The 20933-nt window shown below is 44.7% G+C and overlaps 1 protein-coding gene and 1 pseudogene across 1 annotated transcript in view; one reads left to right on the forward strand and one right to left on the reverse strand.

Annotated features, from left to right (window-relative positions):
* The window catches only part of LOC126259316 (titin homolog), a 951541-nt gene that overhangs the window by 505933 nt on the left and 424675 nt on the right, over positions 1-20933 (reverse strand). The gene's annotated exons all lie outside the window — the stretch shown is intronic.
* On the forward strand, positions 7780-7897 carry LOC126261217 (5S ribosomal RNA; annotated as a pseudogene).

A 20933-nucleotide genomic window follows, 5' to 3' on the forward strand; every position in this document is an offset into this window, starting at 1 on the left:
TGGTGTGTCCTCTGGGACAGAGGTAGTGTTTTCGTAGTGTGTTTCTGAAGTCAGGAGCAGGTAATGCTTAGTGATCAACCAAGTTACTTCGTGCAGAACGGAGATACGTGACAATCCCAAAGTGCATTCCCGTAAGCAGGCGTGGATTTCACGTCTAGTTACGGTTAACTGATGCCAATAAATTTCATTTGCTTTTATACAACTTTGACTGTGCTATTTCCCTTTCCCTGCTGACTTCTAATTGTATTCTTGTTCTTTATGTTGTGTTACCGGCGAGAGTTACTAGTGGCCGATTAGAGGCGTTTTTCCAGTTCTTAGCGTTGGGTATATTCGACTCCAGTAATCGTTGTAATCGTACCTCTGGAACGTCCCCTTACTTAAGTAGCATTTAGCACGAATCGCTCGCCCAGAAATAAGTTCCAAGCGACTGGAAGAACATACAGGTGGCTTCCGTATAAAAGAAGGAAAAAGAAAACGGACCCGCAAAATTACAGACCAATATCCTTAACGTCGCTTTGCTGCAGAATTGTTGAGCATATTCTCAGATAGAATATAATAAATTTCCTTGAGCGGAAAAGATTCAGTCCACGAAACAGCGCGGTTTTACAGGGTGTTTCAAAAATGACCGGTATATTTGAAACGGCAATAAAAACTAAACGAGCAGCGATAGAAATACACCGTTTGTTGCAATATGCTTGGGACAACAGTACATTTTCAGGCAGACAAACTTTCGAAATTACAGTAGTTACAATTGTCAACAACAGATGGCGCTGCGGTCTGGGAAACTCTATAGTACGATATTTTCCACATATCCACCATGCGTAGCAATAATATGGCATAGTCTCTGAATGAAATTACCCGAAACCTTTGACAACGTGTCTGGCGGAATGGCTTCACATGCAGATGAGATGTACTGCTTCAGCTGTTCAATTGTTTCTGGATTCTGGCGGTACACCTGGTCTTTCAAGTGTCCCCACAGAAAGAAGTCACAGGGGTTCATGTCTGGCGAATAGGGAGGCCAATCCACGCCGCCTCCTGTATGTTTCGGATAGCCCAAAGCAATCACACGATCATCGAAATATTCATTCAGGAAATTAAAGACGTCGGCCGTGCAATGTGGCCGGGCACCATCTTGCATAAACCACGCGGTGTTCGCAGTGTCGTCTAAGGCAGCTTGTACCGCCACAAATTCACGAAGAATGTCCAGATAGCGTGATGCAGTAATCGTTTCGGATCTGAAAACTGGGCCAATGATTCCTTTGGAAGAAATGGCGACCCAGACCAGTAGTTTTTGAGGATGCAGGGACGATGGGACTGCAACATGGGGCTTTTCGGTTCCCCATATGCGCCAGTTCTGTTTATTGACGAAGCCGTCCAGGTAAAAATAAGCTTCGTCAGTAAACCAAATGCTGCCCACATGCATATTGCCGTCATCAATCGTGTGCACTATATCGTTAGCGAATGTCTCTCGTGCAGCAATGGTAGCGGCGCTGAGGGGTTGCCGCGTTTGAATTTTGTATGGATAGAGGTGTAAACTCTGGCGCATGAGACGATACGTGGACGTTGGCGTCATTTGGACCGCAGCTGCAACACGGCGAACGGAAACCCAAGGCCGCTGTTGGATCACCTGCTGCACTAGCTGCGCGTTGCCCTCTGTGGTTGCCGTACGCGGTCGCCCTACCTTTCCAGCACGTTCATCCGTCACGTTCCCAGTCCGTTGAAATTTTTCAAACAGATCTTTTATTGTATCGCTTTTCGGTCCTTTGGTTACATTAAACCTCCGTTGAAAACTTCGTCTTGTTGCAACAACACTGAGTTCTAGGCGGTGGAATTCCAACACCAGAAAAATCCTCTGTTCTAAGGAATAAACCATGTTGTCCACAGCACACTTGCACGTTGTGAACAGCACACGCTTACAGCAGAAAGACGACGTACAGAATGGCGCACCCACAGACTGCGTTGTCTTCTATATCTTTCACGGCACTTGCAGCGCCATCTGTTGTTGAAAATTGTAACTACTGTAATTTCGAAAGTTTGTCCGCCTGAAAATGTACTGTTGTCCCAAGCATATTGCAACAAACGGTGTATTTCTATCGCTGCTCGTTTAGTTTTTATTACCGTTTCAAATATACCGGTCATTTTTGAAACAGCCTGTAGAAAGCATCGCTCGTGCGAAACTCAGCTTGTCCTTTTCTCACATAATTATCCCGCGGTCTATGGATGTAGGTCAACAGGCAGATTCCATATTCCTCTATTTTCGAAAAGCATTTGAAACGCTGCTCCATTGCAGACTGTTAACAAAGGTACATGCATACGGAATAGGCTCCCTGATGTGTGAGTAGCTCGCAGACTTGTCCTTGTTCGCAGCTCGTGGTCCAGTGGCTAGCGTTGCTGTCTCTGGATCACTGGGACACGGATTCGATTCCCGGTCGGGTCGGCGATTTTCTCCGCCCGCAGACTGGATGTTTGTGTTGTCCTCAGCATTTCACCACCACTGGGGAAAGTGGTGAGACTGTACAGTCAAATTATAGGGAATTTTTACGGGAGCTGATAACCACGCAGTTGAGCGCCCCACAAACCAAATATCATCATCATCATCGAAGACTTCTTAACTAAGAGAATTCCGTCCGTTTTTCGCGACGGCGAGTGTTCATCAGAGACAAGGTTATCGAGAATAGTACGCCAGAGAAGTCTGATAGGACCGCTGTTATTTTCTATACACATAAATGACCTGGCGGACACTGTGAGCAGCAAATTGTGGCTGTTTGCTGACGATTCTATGGTGTACGGGCAGGAGTCGTTGAGTGACTGCATGAGGATACAAGGTGACTTACACAAAATTTTTAGCTGGTATAATGAATGGTAGGGAGCTATAAATGTTAAATATCTAAGTCAATGCATGCGGTAGTGTGCTGTTTGACATAGAACGTCCTTTGAATATCTGAGCGTAACGTTGCACAGCGATATGAAGTAGAACGAGCGAGTAAGGATTGCAGTAATAATGGCGAACAGCCGAATTCGATTTATTGGGAGAATTTTAGGGAAGTGTGATTCACCTCTGAAACAGACTGCATATAAGATACTAGTATGACCCTTTCTTCAGTAGGCCTACTGCTTGAGTGTTTGGGATCCGTACCAGTCGTATTGTACGAAGACATCAAAGTAATTCGGAAGCGGGCGGCCATATTTGTTACTGGTAGGTTAGATCAACAGGCGAGTACTACTAAGATGCTTCAGGTACTGAATTGGGAATGCGTGGGGGGGGGGGGGGGGAGGCGATGTTCTTTTCCACGAAACACTATCGGGAAGATTTAGAAAATCGGCATTTGAAGCTGACTGCAGAATGATTCTACGGCCGCCAACATACATTTCGCGTAAGGGCTATGAACATAAAATACGAGAAATTAGGGTTCGTACGGTGGCAGAGTCAGTCGTTTTTCTCTCGCTCGGTTTGCGAGTGGGACAGGAAGTGAAGTCACCAATGGCGGTACAAGTTACCCTCCACCGTGCTCCATACGGTTGCTTGTGCAATATGTGTGCACATTTAGATCTTTCTGAAAGTAGTAGTATTGCTACAGGGCTTTCGCTATTGACATCATTGTAGGGAGAAGTTTAAACTTGTCTCGCGGGTGAATGCGACGCAAGCACCGTTATTTCTCTCGTAGCAGTGCAGAGACTTAATCAAAATAAGCCAGTAAACGTTCCCGATTAAGTTTGCGGAATACTATGTAGCGAAATTTGTATAGCGTCTGCGCGTCTCGAAGGGTATGTGGATTCAGGCCGCGGTCGTGGGTATCACTCCGCGCAAGGCCTCCGAGGCTTCGAGGAAAGGACGTCTGAACATGTCAGTGAAAGCGAGAAATAAAGAAAGTCCTATCGTTCGATTGCTCTGTAACGATGATGGCAATCAAACGACTCAACGCATACATCTCAGCCGGCCGAAGCCCCACACTATCAATGAAACTATGCAAATGTTTCTACGCTTGCTGCCTAACCCAACGCAAACGCGGGCGCACACATGGACTATCGTGCGCCAGCTGGAAAACAAACTCGACCCAGTGCTCACGACCGGGCCACTCGACGCTGTTGACACGAGTGCCGGCGGAGCAAACGCAGGGACGGTAAAAACGTCGTGTTGTTTTATCGTGGAGGTCGCTGCGTCTTACGACGCGTTACTACTCACCCGTCGGTCTTTCACGTTTCTCCGGGAACGTCCTTTCTGTTTGAGCAATGAAACAGCTGTGCGGTGTCTCCCGTGCATTGCTACTTCACAACGCAAACAGAAAAACTCAAATTTGTGCCATTACGCAGGCAGGAATCCAAGGGGGGGGGGGGGGGGGGGGGGGATTATGACTCCCCTAAAACATTTTGGTAGAAGAATTTATATTTTTACATACAGGGTTGGATAAAAATATGGAAATACCGCGAGAAATGTACGCTTGAAATGAATGCAGATGATAGACAAGTCTGCAGATTGCCATGTGTATTTGACCGCGAACGGCACCTGTACAGTATGCTCTATACGTTACAAGCGTCAGGCGTGGTCAGGACAGGGTTCTGTGTAGCCGTGAGTGCATCATGTCGGAGCTAAATGAATTTGAACGTGGAAAAATTGTTACTGTTCGTATGGTGTGTGCTTCCGTAACTGTGACGAGTCAAGAGGCATCATACCGAAGATTTATATCACATACAAGGAAAGCTGAAAAACATCTTCTACTAGGTAGTAAAGCCGCTTTATAAAAAGGGAGAAAAGGATAATGTAGACAATTTTAGATCTATCTCTAGGCGATCATTGTTTGCTAAAGTTATTGAGAAGGCTGTGAATGTAAGAATGACTGATCATTTTATTCATTTTATTTCACTTGATTTGCTATCAAATGTACAGCTCGGTTTTAGAAGTGGTTAACAACTGAAAGTCCTATAAGCCATTTTCTCTGTGAGGTACTGGATGGATTAAACAAAAGGTTTCGAATGTTACCCATCGTTTTACTGTGTTGATCACAAAATATTGCTCCAGAAGTTGGACCACTATAGAATAATCCCACGCCCGGGTTCCCGGGTTCGATTCCCGGCGGGGTCAGGGATGTTCTCTGCCTCGTGATGACTGGGTGTTGTGTGCTGTCCTTAGGTTAGTTAGGTTTAAGTAGTTCTAAGTTCTAGGGGCCTGATGACCATAGATGTTAAGTCCCATAGTGCTCAGAGCCATTTTTTTTTAAATAGAATAAGGGGAGTAGCTCACAGTTGGTTCACCTCTTACTTTAACAACAGACACCAAAAGATCATTATCCACAGTGTTGAGAACGGTTATGATGTGGTGCCGGCCGATGTGGACGAGCGGTTCTAGGCGCTTCAGTCTGGAACCGCGCGACCGCTACGGTCGCAGGTTCGAATCCTGCCTCGGGCATGGATGTGTGTGATGTCCTTATGTTAGTTAGGTTTAACTAGTTCTAAGTTCTAGGGGACTGATGACCTCAGATGTTAAGTTCCATAGTGCTCAGAGCCATTTGAACCATTTTATGATGTGGTGTCTGAATGGGGCACGGTCAAATGGAGGGGTGCGGTAAATTGTGCAGTTCGTAGCTTGTAGAAAATAAACTAAAGCTGAATCATAGTAAGACTCAGTTTTTGCAGTTTCTGACACACAATTCAACAAAACACGTCGTTTTAATTTCAAAAATGGTTCAAATGGCTCTGAGTACTATGGGACTCAACTGCTGAGGTCTTTAGTCCCCTAGAACTTAGAACTAGTTAAACCTAACTAACCTAAGGACATCACAAACATCCATGCCCGAGGCAGGATTCGAACCTGCGACCGTAGCGGTCTTGCGGTTCCAGACTGCAGCGCCTTTAACCGCACGGCCACTTCGGCCGGTCATTTGAATTTCGCAGAATGGGCATATGATTAGTGAAACTGAAATGTTCAAATTTCTAGGTGTTCAGATAGATAGTAAGCTGTCGTGAAAAGCCCACGTTCAGAACTTGTTCATTTTTAGTATTCGAACGGTGTCTGAAGTAAGTGAAAGTTCCACACTAAAAGTAGTCACTGTGCTTATTGTCATTCACTTATGGGGTATGGTATTATATTTTGCGGTAACTGGTTCAAATGGCTCTGAGCACTATGGGACTCAACTGCTGTGGTCATAAGTCCCCTAGAACTTAGAACTACTTAAACCTAACTAACCTAAGGACATCACACACATCCATGCCCGAGGCAGGATTCGAACCTGCGACCGTAGCAGTCGCACGGTTCCGGACTGCGCGCCTAGAACCGCGAGACCACCGCGGCCGGCTTTGCGGTAACTCTTCCCATTCTCAAAGGATATTTTTGGCTCAGAGACGGGCAGTTCGGGCAATAATGGTGTAAGTTCGCGAACCTCTTGCCGACCCCTGCTCATTAGGCTAGGTGTTCTGACATTGGCCTCTCAAAATATATATATATATATATATATATATATATATATATATATATATATATATATATATATTCTTTACTGTCGTTCTTTGTTAACAATATCAGCTTATTCCCAAGAATGAGCATCTTTCACTCAATTAATACTAGGCAGAAATACAATCTGCATTTCCATCGCACTTCCTTAACTCTTGTGCAGGAAGGTGTGCATCCATTTCCAATAAGCTACCACAAGAATTCACAAATCTTAGCAGTAATCCACGCGCTTTCAAAGTGAAACTGATGAGTTTCCTCATGAGTCACTCTTATTCTGTCAAAGTGTTCCTTCAAAAATTAAACTGTGTTATACTGTTGAGTGCGTTTACATAAACTTATGGCTCGTCTTTTGTTGGGTTCATAAACACTCATTTTATCTGTTATTACTTTTACCTTGTAACTTCATGTACTGACACGTCCCATGACCTTGGAGATTTGTTCCTTATTTGGTCCTACGGAACTAGACGTATCAAATAAAAATAAAGTAAGTCACAACATGGTCGACGGTGGTGTTGAGTGATCGTGACACTCATTGAAGAGGGCCGTAACGAGGACGACAGCTGCAAATGTCGTACCTGCGAACACTGTCGGCATCAAAACAACACGAAGGGAGGATTCCATAAGTTGTGAACTGCAGGGCGAGCTGGGATTCCAAAACCACTCACCTGTGGCACGAATGCTCGTAACAGGGGACGTCGTGCCGAACCCATAAAGCTATGGTACAACATCATTTCGTCGGATGAGTCTTGTTTCACACAGTTTCCAGCTTCTTGCCAAGTTTACGTCCCAAGAGGGGAGAATGGTGGCGGGTTCGGTGACGATTTGGGCAGCCATATCGTAGTACTTCATGCCACCCTAGCGCAGTCTACAAAGCCGCATTACTTCCAAGGATAGTGTGATCATTTTGGGTGATCAGATCCAACCCTTGGCACAATATTTGTTCCCCAATGATGATGCTGTGTTCCCATACGACAAAGCCCCTGTTCACACCGACCGCACTGCCCAGGACTGGTTTTGTGAGTACGGAGGTGAATTGTCTCATCCCCCCTGGCCACCACGGACACCAGATCTCGTTATTACTGAACCTTTGTGGTCTGCTTTAGACAGAAGGGTGCGTGAACGCTGTCAGTCTCCGCCATCATTACCTGAACTTGCCACCATTCTGCAATAAGAATGGCGTGATTCCCCTGAAAACCACACAGGATCCGTATTTATCCATTCCGGGACGACTGGAGGCTGGTTTGAATGCCAGCAGTTTTCCTACGCATATTAGGCTTGGTAATGTGTTGCGCTTTTGGTGTTTCCATAATTTAGTCCACTCTCTGACCATTATGGGCAACGGCTTTACCGCAGTGGATACACCAGTTCCCGTCAGATCACCGAAGTTAAGCGCTGTCGGGCACGGTCAGCACTTGGGTGGGTGACCATCCGAGCCGCCATGCGCTGTTGCCATTTTTCGGGGTGCACTCAACTTCGTGATGCCAATTGAGTAGCTACTCGACCGAATAGTGGCGGCTCCGGTCAAAGAAAACTACGAGGGCAGTTCAATAATGCAACACATTTTTTTCTGAAACAGGGGTTGTTTTATTCAGCATTGAAATACACCAGGTTATTCCCCAATCTTTTAGCTACACAATACTATTTTTCAACGTAATCTCCATTCAATGCTACGGCCTTACGCCACCTTGAAATGAGGGCCTGTATGCCTGCACGGTACCATTCCACCGGTCGATGTCGGAGCCAACGTCGTACTGCATCAATAACTTCTTCATCATCCGCGTAGTGCCTCCAACGGATTGCGTCCTTCATTGGGCCAAACATATGGAAGTCCGACGGTGCGAGATCGGGGCTGTAGGGTGCATGAGGAAGAACAGTCCACTGAAGTTTTGTGAGCTCCTCTCGGGTGCGAAGACTTGTGTGAGGTCTTGCGTTGTCATGAAGAAGGAGAAGTTCGTTCAGATTTTTGTGCCTACGAACATGCTGAAGTCGTTTCTTCAATTTCTGAAGAGTAGCACAATACACTTCAGAGCTGATCGTTTGACCATGGGGAAGGACATCGAACAGAATAACCCCTACAGCGTCCCAGAAGACTGTAATCATGACTTTACCGGCTGAGGGTATGGCTTTAAACTTTTTCTTGGTAGGGGAGTGGGTGTGGCGCCACTCCATTGATTGCCGTTTTGTTTCAGGTTCGAAGTGATGAACCCATGTTTCATCGCCTGTAACAATCTTTGACAAGAAATTGTCAACCTCAGCCACATGACGAGCAAGCAATTCCGCACAGATGGTTCTCCTTTGCTCTTTATGGTGTTCGGTTAGACAACGAGGGACCCAGCGGGAACAAACCTTTGAATATCCCAACTGGTGAACAATTGTGACAGCACTACCAACAGAGATGTCAAGTTGAGCACTGAGTTGTTTGATGGTGATCCGTCGATCATCTCGAACGAGTGTGTTCGCACGCTCCGCCATTGCAGGAGTCACAGCTGTGCACGGCCGGCCCGCACGCGGGAGATCAGACAGTCTTGCTTGACCTTGCGGCGATGATGACACACGCTTTGCCCAACGACTCACCGTGCTTTTGTCCACTGCCAGATCACCGTAGACATTCTGCAAGCGCCTATGAATATCTGAGATGCCTTGGTTTTCCGCCAAAAGAAACTCGATCACTGCCCGTTGTTTGCAACGCACATCCGTTACAGACGCCATTTTAACAGCTCCGTACAGCGCTGCCACCTGTCGGAAGTCAATGAAACTATACGAGACGAAGCGGGAATGTTTGAAAATATTCCACAAGAAATTTCCGGTTTTTTCAACCAAAATTGGCCGAGAAAAAAAATGTGTTGCATTACTTATTGAACTGCCCTCGTATCATAACGACCGAGAGATTGTTCAAATGGCTGTGAGCACTATGCGACTTAACTTCTGAGGTCATCAGCCGCCTAGAACTTAGAACTAATTAAACCTAACTAACCTAAGGACATCACACACATCCATGCCCGAGGCAGGATTCCAAGCGCCGACCGTAGCGGTCGCTCGGCTCCGGACTGTATCGCCTAGAACCGCACGGCCACTCCGGCTGGCAACGACCGGGAGAGCGGTCTGCTGGCCACACGTCCCTCCTACCCGCATCCTCAACTGAGGATGACACGGCGGTCGGATGGTTCCGATGGGCAACTTGTGGCCTGAAGACGGAGTGCTGACTATTTTGAAATTTCACGGCTAACTCTCGGAGAATAAAGTAGCCATGAAAACCAAGGAATCTCTAAACTGGTCAGGAATTGTGGAACTTAGTATCTACGTTTAACAAACGGTACTTTCCCGTAGTTTACCTGACAGCGTGTACCACACTTGTTATGGACGCACTGCAGTGAAGGAGCACGGCGCGGGCGTGCATCCCAGTAGTTCTGTAACGAGAATCGCTCGAGAGCGCGGGTTGCCCGGCCCGTACCACTCGACTCGCTGAAAGGTCAGTGACAAAGTTAATTTAATTGACTAATACAGAGGTATGGAGGAAAGCTTTTATGGAATTTGGAATGTAGGTGAGAGGTACTGGCAGAGATGACGTCGTGGGAGAGTGCATCCCGGGCCGTGTCCGGGTAGCTCAGGCGACAACGGCTTTGCCAGTGAACTGCCGGAACTGACAATGAAACGAAATGAACTTGTGGCATTGTTGGCCGGGAGGCCTGTGAGTCCAGTCCGACACGCCGGTTCAGCCTGCCAGAAAGTGTCACAATAAATAATGCACATTAGAGTTGGGCAACACGATTCTTTTTCCAGATTCGATTCCTACGATTCAATCTCACATTGCGAATCGATTCCTACGATTCGTTCACGATTCATTCTAGTCTGCGATGGCACGATTCTTACGGAATGCAAGAAGTTCTACGTCTTACTCACAGATGGCAGGACATGTCTGAAATTGTCAATGGGGTCAGAATCGAACTGTGTCATGATATGCCAGAAATAGTTTATTTATGAGTAAACATGCATATGACGTTACAAGTGTGATTCTCGATTTATACGTGTAATGCCTTAATTGATGAAAGGTCACGTTTGATTTGATTGCATCTATTGTTTTATTTCAGTATGCCAGGACAGAGGAGTCGATTTGTGCGAAAGGTGGTGCAAAATTACGTGGTATGCCAGTTTGGTTGTGTGGCTTGAACGTATCTAACTACAGACGTCTGCTTTGTAGTAACAAAATCTAGCAGTGAGGCAGACGTGGTTTGGCTCATATCATCCTATGTTTTTCTGTGTTAAGATGTCTTTCCAAGTCCACATCACCCTTGTAATTCATAACGCAGCTGACAGCCCTCCCACACAGCATATTTAGCTTAACTTTCATTTCTTCTAAATACAAAGCATAGGTATTTTGCTTTTAATTTGTGTGAGAACTTGCCGCTGTCACTATTATTTGCGCGAGAAGATGTACTTCTAAACAGTAGGATTCAATCGTATACAGCGACATTACTTCAGTAAAATTTAATGTGAATCTGAACACGATAACATTCGAAAACTCGAACTTGAAATTATTAATTAAAAAGCTTTTGTTTAAAGACGGTATTACTTCGTTTGTTCGTTCCGAGCTTCCTTTGTTCACACGCATCCTCCATCTGACTGCCATCTGGCGGTCGTAATCATTCGGCACGACTCGGCATGATTCGGAAGTTGCCTTCGAAGCATAGCGTACTAAGAATCGATGAATCGTTGGACTTGGAATCGTCACGACTCGGAAACACGCAATCGTTCTTACGATTCTTTTGAACGACGATTCGTCCGTATCACGATTCGATTCTTACGATTCTTTATTTAGAGTCGTTCAAATGAACGACTCATTCACGAATCGCCACAACTCTAATGCACATCTGTTCGTGGTGTAAGGCAATATGGAACTTTCTGCTCAGTTGTACTGTGACTTAACCCATACTCCGTTCAATAGTAGAACGAAGGATGGAAGACAGAGGGATTACACCACGATGAAGTGTAATGAGGGCGTTACCTTACCTGCAGGAGGACCAGGGACAGAAACGGCTGTCACCACAGGCATCCACAAGGGAGGGCTTTAAAGTTTCTAAACAAAATTTCAAAGTGTGCTACTGCTTTATTGCTATGGTGTTATCAAGATCTTAAATTATTAGTTTGCGGTAAATACAGATTCGCTTAATAGCAGCTAACATAATAATCTGAATATACAGAAATTTAGCCTATATATGTTTCTGCTCGCAAAACTCGGAAAGTAGTCGGTCGGTTGACTAGAAATTTTGACACAACGTCGCGTTCGAATACGCGCTTGTTTTTATAGCTATGACTTGATTATCGTTTTAAAAAATAGAAATGTGAGTTACTTTGATTGACATTGTTGCATTCAATTCAGTTCATTTCTTTTGGTTGGGATGTGATTTGATTATCTGATTTCAAAAATCGATTCCATTTCTTCCCAGTTCATCGTCGTGTTTTCGCGGGCCACATTACGAGTTACACGAATCGAAGAAGAAGAGAAAAGTTGTTTGTTTTCATCCACATTTGTTTGCATCATCAGTCGTTGAGAGTGATTTCATTATCTCGGCAGTGATTTGAATATCTTCTTTCCAAAAACGACATGCGAGTTAAATTTTTCAACTGAAATGCAGTCAATCCACTGGCTGTATAATAAAAATGATTTTCTGTGTAAACATATATTTTCTTCCTTTCTTTTCATTCCACACACCTATAGCAACGCAAGGCAGGGTATTGAATTGAATGATCCGTTTTCTCGGTGAATCTATGTTCGATAGAATACATTTATTTACTTTTCCATTCATTTCATATCACGCTGATCCGCAACGAAGCGTTGCCGGGTTTAGCTAGTATATACACACACTATGTGATCAAAAGTATCTGTACACCCCCGAAAAACTTCCTTTTTTCATATTAGGTGCATTATGCTGCCACCTACTGCCAGCTACTCCATATCAGCGACCTCAGTAGTCATTAGACATCGTGAGAGAGCAGAATGGGGCGCTCCGCCTAACTCAAGGAATTTGAACATGGTCAGGTGGCTGAGTATCACTTGCGTCATACGTCTGAACACGACGTCTCCACACTCCTAAACATCCCTATGTCCACTGTTTCCGATGTGTGAGTGAAATGGAAACGTGAAGGGACACGTACAGCACAAAAGCGTACAGGCCGACCTCGTCTGTTGACCGACAGAGACCGCCGACAGTTGAAAGGGGTCGTAATGTGTAATAGGCAGACATCACACAGAAATTCCAAAATGCATCAGGATCCACTGCAAGTACGATGACAGTTAGGCGGGAGGTAAGAAAACTTGTATTGCATAGTCGAGCGGCTACTCATAAACCACACATCACGGCAGTAAATGCCAAACGACGTCTCGCTTGGTGTAAGGAGTGTAAATATTGGACGATTGAACAGTGGGAAAACGTTGTGTGGAGTGACGAATCACGGTACACAATGTGGCGATCCGATGGCAGGGTGTGGGTATGGCGAATGCCCGGTGAACGTCATCTGCCAGCGTGTGTAGTGGGATGGCGATCGAGCACCTGTTCATAATGCATGGCCTGTGGCGGAGTAGTTACACGACAATAACATCCCTGTAATGGACTGACTTGCACAGAGTCCTGAGCTGAATCCTACAGAACACCTTTGGGTTATTTTGGAACGCCAACTTCTTGCCAGGCCTTACCGATCGACATCGATACCTCTCCTCAGTGCAGCGCTCCGTGAAGAATAGTCTGCCATTCCGCAAGAAACCTTCCAGCACCTGATTGAACGTATGCCTGCGATAGTGGAAGCCGTCATCGAGGCTAAGGGTGGGCAAACACCATATTGAATTCCAACATTACCGACGGAGGCCGCTACGAACTTGTAAGTCATTTTCAGCCAGTTGTCCAGATACTTTTGATAACATAATGTAAGTACGGAGTTCTTTTAACAGTAGAACTCAGAGATATTTAGCTACATAGGACAAGATTTATTCTGTGGTAGGTTATTAGCGCTAAGATGTAAGGGGAGGGACAGAGGAGGGGAGAATGGGGGAGGGATGAGGCTAGTTGGCTGGTCAGGTGTTCTCAGCCAGTAACTCTTCAAAGTCCTGAACGAGAAATTTGTTTCCCAGTCCAGTCTGGTCACTGAGAAGGTGGTCTGGTGATATGTTTTTGTTGATAAAGATTTCAATTTGTTGAAGAAGATCAAATTTTGTGCTCTTGTTAGCAAGAACAAGTACACGAAGGTTCTTTTCTATGCTTTTTGCAGAATGACTGTGTTGATCAAGATGGGTGGCAAAGCAGGATTTGTTCAGGTTGTTAAGACGGAGTGCACACGTTCGCGCTTTTGAATCTTGATATGAAGTTTTTACAACTTTGTCCATTGTGAAAGCTTGGAGATGAGTTCCAAATTAGAAGACATGTGAGTTCTTATATTATTAAACAGTAGTTTTGGTAGTCTGGTTGATTTTATTTTAAACTTTGTTGTTTGTGAACAAACTTACGTCTATGTTTTAAAGCGGTTCGGAATATAGTAAGAGATCTTTCATAGTAAGGGTACGTTTAAAATTGTGGCTTTACATTTTGTGGGTAATTGTCCGGAAATTAGTTGGTTTAATTGCGTTGTATGGATTATTTTGACAGTAGCAATATCACTATGCAACAATATAAAAAGTCAGGTGTGTACAAACTCGTTTGCGGCTCATGTCCAAGCTTCTACATCCAACAAATTGCCGGCCGGAGTGGCCGAGCGGTTCTAGGCGCTACAGTCTGGAACCGCGTGACCGCTACGGTCGCAGGTTCGAATCCTGCCTGGGGCATGGATGTGTGTGATGTCCTTAGGTTAGTTAGGTTTAAGTAGTTCTAAGTTCTAGGGGACTGATGACCTCAGCAGTTAAGTCCCATAGTGCTCAGAGCCATTTTTTTTTCCAACAGATTGGTTGAAGCTTCACAAGAAGATTCAACGTCATGTCACTCACTATACATGGAGCAAACAGGCAGGAACCTTAAAACAATATAATCAGAACACCTCACAGCTCTAAAAAGTAACATCTCCCATAGCAAACTTGCTGACCACTTAGTTGTAAACTCAAATGGTTCAAATGGCTCTATGGGACTTAACATCTGAGGTCATCAGTCCCCTAGACTTAGAACTACTTAAACCTAACTAACCTAAGGACATCACACACATCCATGCCCGAGGCAGGATTCGAACCTGCGACCGTAGCAGTCGCGCGATTTGTTAACACATCTACGAAATTTACAATATAAAAGATGACAAGCTGCCAATATCCAGTAATGTACAGAAGGTACTACATAAATCAATAATGCAAAAATTAAGGTGATGACAACATTACAGAAAAACTATTTTAGACCTAATTTCCTTTAGTATAAATCACTTAAAACTGGATTACATTTTACAAAACTGAATAAAAGATCCCCACTGACGATGACACAAAAGTGCTGAAACATATTTGGATTTTATATGAAAAACAGGTGTGTGTATAACATACGAACCTAATATCCGTCATTAGAAATGGTTCAAATGGCTCTGAGCACTATGGGACTCAACTGCTGAGGTCATTAGTCCCCCAGAACTTAGAACTAGTTAAACCTAACTAACCTAAGGACATCACAAACATCCATGCCCGAGGCAGGATTCGAACCTGCGACCGTAGCGGTCTTGCGGTTCCAGACTGCAGCGCCTTTAACCGCACGGCCACTTCGGCCGGCCCGTCATTAGAGATCCTGTTAACCATCCTTGGTGAACACACACTGTTACTTTTGTTTCTGTGGAAAATGCGCCGTCTAGTGTAACGTAGTGGGTTCTACTACTCAGAAACTCATCGAGTCAATCACGTATTTGCGAAAATACTACGTGTGATCTCATGTTGCTTATTATTGGATAATGTGAAACAGTGTCGAAATCTAGGTACACGAAATCTGTCTGTTCACCTGCGTCTACTATTTGCAAGGTTTCGTGTACAAACAATGCAAGATGTGTTAGACATGAGTGGTTTTTTCAGTACGCCACTTAGCTATGTTTGTGTTCCAGACAAGCAGTATGGCATGTAGGCGGATGATAAAACTTCCAATTACGGAGACAGTATTTCGTGGCTCCCGGGAAAGCAAAAAGCTTTCGATGTTCGGAAATGCACGTTGCAGACTTGGTAACCGCGGGTCCCGCAGAGATAACCTCTGCCGCTTTTGGAGTCTGAGAACAACTCTTTATCACACACACCACTACAGCCGGCCTATATTTAGATTGCACGCTCTCCAAATACCGTCCACTGTATGGATCCCATTCCCGCGTACAGTTTCCGCTGCAGTTATTGTGAACTACTGCATGCAAACAACACATCTTCTTCTTTTCCCTTTATTGCAGTGTCTTCTTCAACGTTTCAGCAACTTCCGCTCCTTCTCCCTCCCCCTGCAACACTCAATCGTCCCTAAACGAAAATTTATATGACTGTTTATAATTGCAATCTTAATTATTTTGTTTACTTCCTGAACTACATTAAGCAAAACGTTGTGGACGCTACTTAGTTGTTACTTGACATTTACAGGGTGTTTCAAAAATGACCGGTATATTTGAAACGGCAATAAAAACTAAACGAGCAGCGATAGAAATACACCGTTTGTTGCAATATGCTTGGGACAACAGTACATTTTCAGGCAGACAAACTTTCGAAATTACAGTAGTTACAATCGACAACAACAGATGGCGCTGCGGTCTGGGAAACTCTATAGTACGATATTTTCCACATCTCCACCATGCGTAGCAATAATATGGCGTAGTCTCTGAATGAAATTACCCGAAACCTTTGACAACGTGTCTGGCGGAATGGCTTCACATGCAGATGAGATGTACTGCTTCAGCTGTTCAATTGTTTCTGGATTCTGGCGGTACACCTGGTCTTTCAAGTGTCCCCACAGAAAGAAGTCACAGGGGTTCATGTCTGGCGAATAGGGAGGCCAATCCACGCCGCCTCCTGTATGTTTCGGATAGCCCAAAGCAATCACACGATCATCGAAATATTCATTCAGGAAATTAAAGACGTCGGCCGTGCGATGTGGCCGGGCACCATCTTGCATAAACCACGCGGTGTTCGCAGTGTCGTCTAAGGCAGTTTGTACCGCCACAAATTCACGAAGAATGTCCAGATAGCGTGATGCAGTAATCGTTTCGGATCTGAAAACTGGGCCAATGATTCCTTTGGAAGAAATGGCGGCCCAGACCAGTACTTTTTGAGGATGCAGGGACGATGGGACTGCAACATGGGGCTTTTCGGTTCCCCAATGCGCCAGTTCTGTTTATTGACGAAGCCGTCCAGGTAAAAATAAGCTTCGTCAGTAAACCAAATGCTGCCCACATGCATATCGCCGTCATCAATCCTGTGCACTATATCGTTAGCGAATGTCTCTCGTGCAGCAATTGTAGAGGCGCTGAGGGGTTGCCGCGTTTGAATTTTGTATGGATAGAGGTGTAAACTCTGGCGCATGAGACGATACGTGGACGTTGGCGTCATTTGGACCGCAGCTGCAACACGGCGAACGGAAACCCGAGGCCACTGTTGGATCACCTGCTGCACTAGCTGCGCGTTGCCCTCTGTGGTTGCCGTACGCAGTCGCCCTACCTTTCCAGCACGTTCATCCATCACGTTCCCAGTCCGTTGAAAATTTTCAAACAGATCCTTTACTGTATCGCTTTTCGGTCCTTTGGTTACATTAAACCTCCGTTGAAAACTTCGTCTTGTTGCAACAACACTGTGTTCTAGGCGGTGGAATTCCAACACCAGAAAAATCCTCTGTTCTAAGGAATAACCCTTGTTGTCTACAGCACACTTGCACGTTGTGAACAGCACACGCTTACAGCAGAAAGACGACGTACAGAATGGCGCACCCACAGACTGCGTTGTCTTCTATATCTTTCACATCACTTGCAGCGCCATCTGTTGTTGAAAATTGTAACTACTGTAATTTCGAAAGTTTGTCCGCCTGAAAATGTACTGTTGTCCCAAGCATATTGCAACAAACGGTGTATTTCTATCGCTGCTCGTTTAGTTTTTATTGCCGTTTCAAATATACCGGTCATTTTTGAAACACCCTGTATCTAATATGGAGAAAATCGTCAAGTAATAAATACTAGTAGAGCCAGAGTAATTTATGTTACCTTCCCTGTATGAAGGAACGTAGTTTTCATTGCTTTAGTTGTTTTTTAAGTTCACTAGCAATGTGTTTAGCCACTGCATTGAACATCTCAGGCAGGTGAGTGCCCTGCTACGGTGATCTTCACACACTTTGCTTACTGCCGAATCAATTAGTGCAGCGGTAAGACACTGGGGCTCACTTCAGATTCTCGTCTAGGCACGCAATTTTTTTCCGTGGTTTCTCTAAAGTGTTTATGGGAAATGCCGGAACAGTTCCTTTGAAAATGGCACAGACGATCTCCTCCCCGTCCTTTCCCAATCCGGCCTTTTGGTCGGCCTTTTATGAGTGCGTTGCCCAAGGGACATTAAACCCTAATATTTCTGCTCGTTATTTTGCCACTATTTGTAATATAATTACATTAACCTCAGTTCGGTATCAGGGAACTGGCGGAGGAGAATCTACGTAGATGTTACTAAGGGCGTACCATCCACATTCATTCAGACAGCCAAGCAGCTCTCAAATTTCTATCGGCCCCTGCAACGAGATCAAAGATCGTTCCGGACTAGAGGAAAACAACAGGATAAACCTGCTGTCGGTCCCTGGTCACTCAGGAATTAGTGGTAACGAATAAGCTGATGGGTTGGCCAGCGTAGAGCAATGACTCCTTTTGTTGAGCCGGAACCCATCGTGACCACTAACACGATAGTAAAATCTAAACTACGTAACTGGATCAGGAGGCAGCATGTAGAACTTTGGACTAAAACCTGCAATCAAAAACATGGCAGCTTAATCATGCCGAAGCACTATGGAAATTGTGTAATCCTAGGCACGAACAGAAGGCAGATTAAACTCATGATAGCTCTAATGAAAGACCGTGGGAACTTCAAGAAACACCTGCACACGATGAGAGTAGAGAACGAAGCCCTTAAGTACAGACTGTTAATTACGAGGGATGAAACAGCGCTACAATTAATCTTCCAATGAGAAGCTCTGGAAGCCAAAAGACACTAAATATTTGAGTCATTAATTCCTGAACAGATAGTGGCTAACTGAGGCCTAGTAAAGGTGCTTTAAGAGCACTGGTTGGCTTTAGTAGAGTGACATGGGCATATACTGCACAACAAACTTATTCTCGTAGTTGGCAACACGGGCGCTAAGACCTTGCTGTTTTGTCTCCCTGGTTAAATTAAAATGAACATGTAATCTATCAGTCTAGATCGGCATCAGCCGCTGACCGTCTGCGGAACTCTGCACTCTCGTTTAGAAACCTGAAACGTTTTCAGCCCGCCCAGAAGTCTTCGCCAGTGACCAAAACCCTCTCAATAATACTACGGGCTAAATTTTTGTTGTGTTAGACCTTTTATTTACAACAAATGAATAAATAATTTCAAAAAATCTGATCTTCTTCTTCTTAGTCAGCATTCGTCCCGCCGTGCAGTGGTATCCGCTCTTTTCGCTCTTTGCCTCCACAGCGCACCGTTGCTGTGCTTCCTTCTCTGCGAGCCAGAATGCACCGTACAAGGCAACCGGGCGATATACACTTTCGTCTGCTTGAGCCGGCCTGGGATCTTACCACAAAGCCCTCCAATCACTGTTCACCATTTAAATCGTGCATTGCTAAGCGAGTTCATGATTTTTTTATAGCCAAGGGACTTGAAGGCATTTCTCTTTAACAGATCCTGACAGCGTCCGTGTAACTCGTGTTTGCTTCTGTCGACAAGTATTCAGTCTCCTTTATATTGAGGCTTAGTCCGGTCTGTTCTGAGCGGTTCTTCCATGTTTAGGCTTCTCACTGTAGGTCGCTCTTTTCTACAGCAGCCACTAGATCATCTCGTCATTCACCGGTATCCAAATGACGGGGGCGCGAACCGCGGGAAAGGAAAAAAATACAGTGCAATCAGGTATTTTTCTTTCAAGAAAATGATTTTAAAGCCGGTATTATACAGGTTTTTCACAGGGTCAGAACTGAAACTTTTTTATGGCGAGTTACAAGTCGCTATACCTCTTCCAAACTATTAGTAATACTCTACACTCCCACCCAGGTATACCCCCCCCCCCCTCCCTAAAAGCTATCGTATATGCGCCCTTGGCACCGAGTGCTACTTTTGGACCGTGTCCACTACTATGGGAAAGAGCGGACGCCTAATGGGCACCCACAGCATTGTGTACTCGACTTTGTGTCGAAAACCTTCATTAAGTTCTTCAGATACGTCATGCTCGTGGAAGGCAAACCGGATACTACTGAACAATTGTGTAAATAGTAACAACTACTTATTAGTTACTAATGTCTCTTTAACATTTTTGTCACTATGCGGCGAAGTCTGCTGGCCTTGCAGAGGATAACTGTGGTGTCACCGCCAGACACCACACTTACTAGGTGGTAGCTTTAAATCGGCCGCGGTCCATTAGTACATGTCGGACCCGCTTGTCGCCACTGTCAGTGATCGCAGACCGAGCGCCACCACACGGCAGGTTGAAAGGTGGCTACACTGAGCCACAGCGCCAGAGATCGCTAGAGAGCATTGTTCCGCCGCCTCCACTGGCACAGTCATTATTGAGATGTGCTAGAAGGCAGTGCTTGTCGAGGACTCGTAGTAGTCAGTTCGTGTTCAGATGTGCTAGTAGAGAGTGCTTGCTGAGATGTGATACTGAAAGGTTCTTGTTGAGATGTGGTAATAGCGAGTCGGTGTGGAGATATATTGTAATTATGAGAGTGATTTTGGTCAATATATGAAGGTAACGAAACTTGATTTATTTTTCATTATTTCCATGTTTTAAATAATGCGTCATTACAGGTTCAGTCAACAAAGCATCTGGCTTGTGTTCTTGTATTAGAGTGTAATTCTGGTTTTCTTGAGTAATTATGGTATTCTTATTTTCTTTAATTAATTCAGTATAAATGATATTTATAAATTCTTGTGTTATTGAAGAAGAACCGTGCCAGATGCGTACGTTGAGTCACAGTCCCACACACAGAACAGTTACTCTTGTGCTTGTTGTTGCGTTGGTTTTATAGTTGCTGGGGACTTAATTAATTAATTGTGTTAATGAAAATTTCCATTTCATTCCTTGTTGTTGTTCTAAGCAGTCAGATAGCGTAATAATAACAGTCAGGGCCAACCGTTTACGAGACTTCGTAAACGGACAGACAGCTGCTAAAGCAAGAAATTAAAATTATTTGCATTTCATTTTTAATAAAGCCCCCATGCACGTGGCGACCACTGCTTCGGATCGTCCCTTGGAATCTTCTGATTGTAAAAATAGTAGACAGTAGTATTGTTGTAGTAATTTGTAGTCTAGTAATTGTAGTCTATATTGCATGTGTAGATTTGGTAATTGGCATTCTT

This window comes from Schistocerca nitens, chromosome 5 (genome assembly GCF_023898315.1).
Source record: "Schistocerca nitens isolate TAMUIC-IGC-003100 chromosome 5, iqSchNite1.1, whole genome shotgun sequence".
In the NCBI taxonomy this organism is placed as follows: Eukaryota; Metazoa; Arthropoda; class Insecta; order Orthoptera; family Acrididae; genus Schistocerca; species Schistocerca nitens.